Source organism: Lactuca saligna, chromosome 4, assembly GCF_052625555.1.
Source record: "Lactuca saligna cultivar CGN05327 chromosome 4, ASM5262555v1, whole genome shotgun sequence".
Classification (NCBI taxonomy): Eukaryota; Viridiplantae; Streptophyta; class Magnoliopsida; order Asterales; family Asteraceae; genus Lactuca; species Lactuca saligna.
In genome coordinates this window covers 259,700,929-259,710,589 of record NC_136420.1, presented here as the reverse complement: position 1 = coordinate 259,710,589, position 9,661 = coordinate 259,700,929, and the positions used below count along the sequence as shown (strand labels likewise).

General features: G+C 34.9%; 1 protein-coding gene across 1 annotated transcript in view; it reads right to left on the bottom strand.

Annotated features, from left to right (window-relative positions):
* Window positions 1-689: 689 nt before the first annotated feature.
* Window positions 690-9,661, bottom strand: part of LOC145043528 (uncharacterized) — a 46,587-nt gene continuing 37,615 nt past the window's right edge. The window contains exon 5 of the transcript XR_013681050.1: window positions 690-873. The gene's annotated coding sequence lies outside the window, so the exon portion shown is untranslated. The remainder of the gene's footprint in view (window positions 874-9,661) is intronic.

Below are 9,661 nucleotides of genomic sequence, written 5' to 3'. Positions count from 1 at the left end.
ATACACCAATAATTCATATTTTAACACAAAATTTACAAAACATTTACACCAAATGTAGTTAAGTCACAATTTAATACGATTAATTACCATTTAATACATAACATACAGCTTACTATAATAAATTAATAATTTAATTCACATAATTCTATATTCTTAACTTCAAACTTACATTTAAACTTTTAGATTTAGAGACTAGTGCTTATTTCAAAGTTTAATTTACATAATATTCATACTTTAAATTATATATAACTTATTTAAATTAATGAAAATCGTATATGTGTATAATGCTTCATTCTTCTCAAAGAAGCAAATAGAATATTCATAAAAAATTCACAAGTTAATGCAATCAATTCAAATTTTAATACACAAAATTCACAGCTTAATACAATAAATTCACAATTTAATACCTAAAAATTATATATTCACAACCATATTTTCAACTAAAACTTACATTTATACGTTCATATCTAGAGACATTTATATGTATTAAACTGTAAATTTATTATATTAAGTTGTGAATAAAATTCATAACATAATACATAAAATTCAAAGTGTATTACAATACATTCATAAATCATTTACAAGCATAATATCATATTTTAATGTACCAAACAGCCCATTCACAGTTTAATACATGTATAAATTATCTTATATTTCAGAAACCAACATCAAAAGAAAAACATATACATGAATCATAAAAGAGGATACCTTATCTGAAATCAACGAAGAAGATGAGTGAGAAATAAAAATATATCCCTACTCTACCACCACCACTACCATCAATACCGCCAACTACCATATGTCACCATTAACAATCGCCACCGCCAACCACTAGTATAAACAATGCCAACATCCTTCCCTCAAAAACCAAATCTGGATAAAAAAAAAATAAAAAATAAAAAAAAAAATAATTCACAATTTAGTTCAACATTTCAAACACTAAATCACAACTTAATTCAATATTTCAGACACCAATTCACAACTTAGTGCATCCGAAAAATACACATTGACAACTTAATAACTTACATATTCACACATTATTACATTAAAAACGCATATTCATAGTTTAATAACTTTTTGAATTTGGTTGAGACATTTCAAAAACTTTTTGTGCACCATACACATCAGATGCATAATCACCATAAAACACCAGATCTGATCATATATATAAGATGATATTATATTAATAGTTTATACACTCATTCATAGCTTAATTTACCATATTCACTGTTTAAACTCTAAAAAAACTTCATTGTAGCATTAACAACTTAATAACTTACCTAATCCCATTGAGACATTTCATGTCACATCCCCAATTTCACGGCCAGAAAAGACCGATTTGTTTATGCTTTGTTTTATAAAATAAGACTAATCCTTTGATTAAAAGAGTTGCGGAATTTGTTTCCAAAATAAAATATGATAAAATAAAATTTATCAAAACATTTCATAAAGAAATGTATTTTCATTAAATAACAAAATCTTGAGATGTCATGTTCCGATACAGACTAAAAGCATAAACAATATAAAATAGACCTTACAACAGTTATTTATAACTACTGATCTACAATCCAAAATCTCTCATCAAGTTCACCAACTTATACCTATGTGCCATTACCTGTAATGCAAAGAAAACTGAGTAGGTCAGGCTTGGGAGTCTGGTGAGCATATAGGGTTTTCAACCCACACTAATATAACTATTATATTTAATCATCAAACAATCAACCCAATTACCCATCCCCATTATCTTCGTTTAATATTCCCTAAAGATATTATCCTAAAGGTCATATCCAATATCATATTTACCTCTCATCTCCTTACATCTTATTTCCTTATATGTTTGTTCCTAAGAACTTTTCCTAAGGATCATCGCCTACATCACATAGACAATACTAATTCGGGGATCACTCCCTTAATATATGTCTAGTAAGGGTTAGGGTATCATCGCATGATTACGTAGCCACAACATCGCTTGAACTCGTAAATCATAATAAGGGTTTAAGTATCATCGCATGAATACGCAACCACAACATCACTTGGACTCGTAATTCATAATAAGGGTTAGACTATCATCCGCATGAATATGCAGCCACAACATCGCCTGGACTCGTAATTCATAATAAGGGTTTGACAATCATCACATGAATACGCAGCCACAACATCGCTTGGACTCGTAATTCATAATAAGGATTAGACTATCATTTCATGAATACGTAGCTACAAGATCGCATGGACTCGTAATTCATAATAAGGGTTAGACTATCATCGCATGAATATGCAGCCACAACATCGCCTGGACTCATAATTCATAATAAGGGTTAGACTATCATTATGTGAATACGCAGCCACAACATAGCCTGGACTCGTAATTCATTACCTATCTATCATCACCTAATTATCATCACCATTATATCGTCACCTATCCCTTATCACATTATTTCATCACACATCAACTATTTCATCTACCCATGTTATACCTAACATATTTGTAGATATAAATTACACATACAGTTTAAAACTATTTAAAAACCTGTATAAAACATTTATTCAACATCCATCTCAACTAAACAACAATATATAAACACATAATATGTATTTCATAGCAAATACTTCATATATATATGTATTAGAAGAAATTAACTACACACTCAATTGATTAGACGATGCTCGGATAGCACTAAGGCTTGTAAAAGTAGTATTCTTCGGTAGATCTGGAAGATTTTTTAAAAAAACTGGCTTCTCACAGGCAGAGCTTCGGCTCGGGAATTTCACTTCTTGGGATCTTCAGGCTTCGGGACTCGCTCTGGGTCTCAGGATGATACCGGGGCTTTGGTGGTATAAGATAAGGCTTAAAGAGGGTATTGGGAGTGGGAGAGAAGAGATTGAGCAACCAAACTCAGCTGCCCCTTGAATTCTATTTATAGGGCCATTTTTCAGGATTCACGCTGCGAATCTCAAATATTCATGTCGTGAGTTCAGTAGTCATCAGGTGCATCATCGCAACTTGCGTCTATTAGGCTCCAAAAGTCATAAATACTGAGTGCATGTCGTGAACACTTTATTCACGGCGTGAACTCTGACATTTTTGGGGTTTCGCGCCCCGAACTTCAGCAATTCATAACTTTCGCATACGAACTCCGTTTTCAACTTTCTTTATATCCACGCCTGGGTGAGATTATGCTCTATAACTCTTATTATGATTCTGTTGGCTAATTTTGACTTTATTTTTATTATATTATTAATATATTATTTTTAGTAAGCGGGACAGGAAAACTATGTTATAAACTCATAACTTCTTCATCTTTCGTCCGTTTTCGTCTGTCTTTCCACCGATGCACTACTATCGATGAGATCTTTAATTCTCATTTATATTGTTCCGACTAAATATCGCTCGATCTCATATTCAAACTTCGGACTATACACTACTAATGCTGAAACTTCGAGAAATCATAACTTCTTAATACGAAGTCAGATTTAGATGTTCTTTTTATGCACGTTGTGACATCCCCTAATTTCTTGGCCAGAAAAGACCGATTTAATTTATGCTTTTTAAAATAAAATAAGGGAAATCTTTTTAAAAGATGTTGCGGAATTGGTCCCCAAAATAAAACATGATAAACGTTTATCAAAATCTTTCCTTAAGAAATGTATAGTTTCATTTCATATCAAAACCTCGGGACGTCATGTTCTGATACAGATCAAAAGCATAAACAAGAAATTATAAGCCTTTCAACAGTTATTTACATCTACTGGCATATAATAAAAAACCTCTCATCGTCCTCCGACTATGCTCGGGGTCCACTACCTGAAATCATAAAAACTGAGTGGGTCAGGCTTGGGAGCGTGGTGACCATATAGGGTTTTCAACCCGCATTAATAATATACTCATTAAGTTCACCAATCAACAATAACACTGATTACCTATTCCCGTTGTCCTCACTTTACGTCCCTACACACCTATCACAAGGGACCTAGCCTAAGGAATATCATCGGGATGGACACTACTGCTAAGGGTTTCCTTAGCCATACATGTCCTAAAGGCAATCATGAAGGGGATGGAGTACGCCAATGAACATTTAATTCATCAACACCTAGAAGTTGCGAACCTGCTAGTGTTCCACTGGACTGTCTACAAAGGTCCGTGGTTGTCATTTATACTCCGCTAGATGACTACAACAACAACAACATCGACGCCTCTCACCATTTTAACACACATCAACTATTTCATCTACCCATGTTTTACCCAATATATTTTGTAGATAAAATACATATACAGTTTAAAACTTGTATAAAACATTTATTCAACAGTCACCTCAAATAAACACTTAATATAATTACACATAACACGTATTTTATAGAAAATACTTCATATCTAGGTGTAAGATGAAAGTGACTACACACTCACATGATTTGATGATAATCGGACAACAATTTGTTGCTTAAAACGATCGTTTCTAATAAAACCAGGAGTTTTATTGAGAAATCGAACTTTGTGAATGTCGGGCTTTGAAACCGAAAAGATAAATTTTCCGGGCTTCTCGGGCACTTCGTGGAGTATTCCGGGGGTTATAATTGATATTGGGGCTTTGCGGGATGTTAAGATGAAAGAAAGATGGGTTTAGGGGCTAAATTTGACAATTTTCCAAAGTATACCCGGGAGGTCTCACACCCTCCTATTAATAGGAGCGAGCCTCCTGATCCAACCGCTGAGAAGAAGCCATGCATCACAGATCCAAAGCTCGCAGGGGATGGCTCGCACATGGCTCGCACCTGCGAAGGCTTGCTAGCAGCTCCTTATTGGACCGAAGTCTAGGTCCGAGGTTCGGACCCGAAGCAGGAGGGAACGGAGACAGCTGGTGCGAAGGTCGGACACGCAGCAGGCATCGCGAGGCTCTGACTAAGCTGCACATCCATCGCTCCTCGGATATGCCACGGCTTCAGATGACTCAGCAGAGTTCCGACACGTGGCGCGTTTTGAGCGAGGGTGACGTGGCAAAAACGTGACTATGCGAATTTTCTCGGTTTTTGTTCAAAAACTTCTAAAATCCATAACTTTCGCATACGAGCTCCGTTTTTGACGTTCTTTATATGCACGCGTAGGTAAAATTACGTTCTACAACTTTCGTTTAGACTTCGTCGGAAAATTTTGACTTTAATTTTTATATAATTATTTTTAACAGACCGGGACAGGAAATCCGTTAAAAATTCATAACTTCTTCATCAGACATCTGTTTTCGTCAGACTTTCACCGTTGTGCTACTAATAATGAGACCTTCAATTCTCTTTTAGGTTGTGTCAGCTAAAAATCGCTCGATCTAAAATTCGAGTTGTTAGCTGTCTACTGTTAAGCTGAAACTTCTAAAAATCATAACTTCCTCATAAGAAGTCAGATTTGAGTGTTCTTTTTATCGAACTTCTCGGTTTAACAAGTACTACGACTTTTGTTTAGATCACTATGCTAAAAAGTAGTTTATCAAAAACTCACCTTTTACGACACTCGACCCCGTGCCGGTTTGTCGCGAAACTTTGACAGGTCATAACTTCTTCGTTATAACTCGGATTTTGGCATTCTTTATATATCCGTAATCCTTGTCACGCCCACTACAGGTTTCTTAATAGATATCGGCTTTATCTAAAATTTAATTTTGACACTCATTTTTATTCTTAATTAATTAAGCCCTAGTAATTAAGCATAAAACACATAAAACACATAGAATTCACATAATTCCTTTTTCATTTTTTCAAAATGAGTTATAAAGGTTAACCTAGACTATCACTTTAATATTAATTCCTAGGATAGAAACACGAGTGTTACAATTCTCTCCCCTTTAGGATGATTCCATCCCCGGAGTCACATATCACCAAACAACTGCGGGTAGTGACTCATCATGTCACTCTCCAATTCCCGGGTAAGATTTGGTCCATTCGTTTGTTTCTAGCGCACAAGCACTAAATCAACCATCTTGTGTCGCAACTTCATAGTCTTACGATCAACGATTGCCTGAGGTTCTTCGATCAACCTCTTTTTTTCATCCAACCTTAACTCAGAAATGGAAATTATATCGGGCACATCTACTGTGAACTTTCTCAAATAACACACATGAAAGGTGCTATGAATACCCTCCAATTCTTCCGGTAATTCTAGTTTGTAAGCTTGATCCCTAATCCTTTGAAGAACTTTAAATGGTCCAATAAACCTTGGACTCTACTTTCCCCTTTTACCAAATCTTATAAGTCCCTTCCATGGCGAGACTTTAAGTAAAACTTAATCTCCAACTTCTAACGTTATCGGCTGTCTTTTCTTGTCAGCATAACTCCTTTGTCGATCTTGAGCAACTAACATCCTTTCCCTTATCAGTTTCAACTTTTCAGCAGTCTGATGTACTATTTCAGGTCCCATAAACTGCTTTTCCCTAGCTTCCAGCCAACATGATGGCGTTCGACACTTTTCCCCATACAAAGCGTGATAAGGTGCCATCTTAATGCTTGAGTGGAAACTATTATTGTAGAAGAATTCTACTAGAAGTAAGTGTTCATCCCAGTTACCTTGAAATTCTAGGGTACATGCTCTCAGCATATCCTCCAATGTTTGAATCATTCGTTCTCTATGACCATCGCTTTGCAGATGGTAAGTTGTACTCAAACACAACTTGGTACCCAATTCCTCTTGTAGACTCCTCCAAAAACTTGAGGTAAAACGACTGTCATGATCGGATACAATCGTTAACGGAACACCGTGAAGCCTTACAATTTCCTTCACATAAGAATTCACAAGTTTATCCATATACCATTTCTCTTTGGCTACTATGAAATGCGCACTCTTAGTGAAGCGATCAACGACCAACCAAATAATGTTGTGACTGTTCCGTGATCTTGTTGGATTAGTGTCTAAGTCCATAACTATTTTGGTATGTACTTGACCCGATGGTGCATGGTCCTTTTGGGTTGCCTTCACCAAAGCAACTTGATAGGATGAATTATGGAGAGAAAGGATTAAATATGATTTATTAATATATTATGGGAATAATTTATTAAAGGAGAAATCATATTCTTTAATTAATATTAGTCAATAATTAATAAGAATTAAGTTTGTGACTAAAAGAGATTAATTAAACTTAAGGGACTAGAATTGTAATTATATGTCACACCCCCAAACCAAGGATGGCGGAAACGTTCGGGGGTGGAGGACTTCATGTATAGCATCATAACCACAATTTCAATAGTAATTCAAGCAAACACAACCAACATATATATAATTGAAAAGTTACATCACTTGTATGAATTACATGTTTCAAAAATCAATTACAATATGTTGTCAAAATATGAAAAGTTTGACGCCTCAACGTCCCATCCTCAAAAGCACTTGGTAACCCGATTAATGTTTTCCTGTGAATACAAGTTGTTTGAAAAGTGTCAACACAAGGGTTGGTGAGTTCATAAGCTTTTATTAATAATCTTATTAGAAGTCTTTCACATGTAAATGTCGCGTTGTTTCAGAAAAATCCGATATTTTCCTTGAAATCCGAAGAATGTAGCCTTACAACCAAAGACTAGAATGTATGAGAAGTCATCGTTTCTTAGTAGAAATGTTGTGAGTTTAAAATGAAATGGAAAGTAAATTTATTCTATCAACTTAAAACCTACTTTGGTTTTTATGCAACCCCGTAAACTTTATGAATTGTTGTCTCCCTAAGTGAGTCGCTATAATCATACTGTGACTATGTGAACCTGCCACAACGTTTCTCAGGCGTCGCGAAAATGAAATGACATTTGTCACCCGTAGACCTGCAGGTCCAACTGTAGCTAGCAGCAAGGTGTGGGGTGTCAATCCCAATATAGATCTATATACAAGTATCACGTTCTCCCTCAAGGAGATTCTGATTATAACTACCAGGAATTATATCCCGCACTCGGACGTACGGGGAGATAGAGAGATAGAGATCGAAAAAAAAATAGAGAAACTCACAATATAGGATAACAAGTTTACGATAATTGTGTGTGAATATAAATATTTCTTGTATGAATGTACCTTTCTTGTACGAATGCGTAGAGTGATGTATCATAAACTATACCTATTATAGTTTATCTAAAATGTATGTACTATGTATGAACCCTTTTTATGGAAATGTAACTAGTGTTGTGAATTTATCAAAACATAGATTAACTTTCGTGAAATGTGTGCGAATAGAAATCTTTCTTGTATGAATGTACCCTTCTTGTACGAGTGCGTAGAGTGATATATCATAAACTATACCTGTTATAGTTTATCTAAAATGTTTGTAATATGTATGAATTCTTTTATGAAAATATATTAGTATTGTGAATTTATCAAACTATACCTCTTATAGTCTAATAATACGTGTTCCAAAATGAATGAATAATATTTAATATTTAATATGAATGTCTTAATTCCAGTTCATAATGATAAACTAACATGGAAACACATTCAAATATTAGAACTTATGATTATACACTTTGCTCAACATAATACAAAGTGTTATGATATTTACATGCTGTTGGCTAACTTTAGCCATTCTGCCCTGTATTTGGAAAAATCATAGAAAAATCATACGAAGTCGAAAACTAGATCCGTAAATTTTGAGAGTTCACAAAATGTGTCTAGTTTGCTCATAAATTTTATCTCAATTTATAATGACCTCTAACTTGGGTGAAAAAGTCCAAAATCACAGACTGGTCCGGATTGTTGTTTGAAATGATAGGCAGTTTTGTAAAAATCACCATAAATTGTAGAAAAATCGTATGGAGATGTGCAAGTAGCCATTTTAAAGCTAAAAACTCGAACTATTTGCACCTTGTACAGTTTTGAAAACAAAAATGTTTAAGATGCCCAAGACAGTCCGTGAATGGAGTTGAACTTTTCTGATGAAGGCTGTTAGAAAAATCTAGTTATATTCTTAGTGTTTTAACTTGTATTCCCCCCCTGAAAACTTGAGAAATCATGAAAATGTAGGGGTATGAACTCACCTTGAGTGATTTCAGTAGATGATTGTTGAAGAATGGAAGTGTTTAATTCAAGAACACTTGGAGATGCCTTGAAGGTTTTCGAGAATCTAACATCATAGTTAGGGAGTTTGTGTAAGCAACCAAAGATTTGAGTAGAATGAAGCGAAATAATAATAGGGAGGATGAATTTTTACTTACTAAGCGTGGAAGAACACTTGAATCCAGCCTTGGATCTCGAAAATTTGTGTAGAAGAGTTTGAGAGAAAGAGTGATGTTTGTTACTTAGTGGGATGAGAGAAATGAGAGAAAATGAGGAGTGTGGTTGATTGTTCCAGCTCAAAAACGTGGGAGTGAGTGAAATTTGAGTGTAAGGGAACATTGAAGTGACATAGGTAAGGTGGGGAGGTATGGCTGGTCATAGAGTGGGTGTGGGGTGGTTGCTTGTGACTGCGGATCAATGACACTGCTTTGAATGCGAAGTTGGATTTAGCTTTGCTATAAGTTTCAATCGATTTTGAAATTGAGTATTGTTCGCATTTGTATGAGTGTAGTCGATGAATCGATAAAGCAAGAACATATGAGTTTTGATTCGCAATTGGATTGATGATTGAGGGATGATTCGTGAAGAAAAAACGCGAAGTCAAGGACTATGAAACTGTTGTTTGCAAGAATTTAAAAACTCGATTGTGGAGTTGTTGAT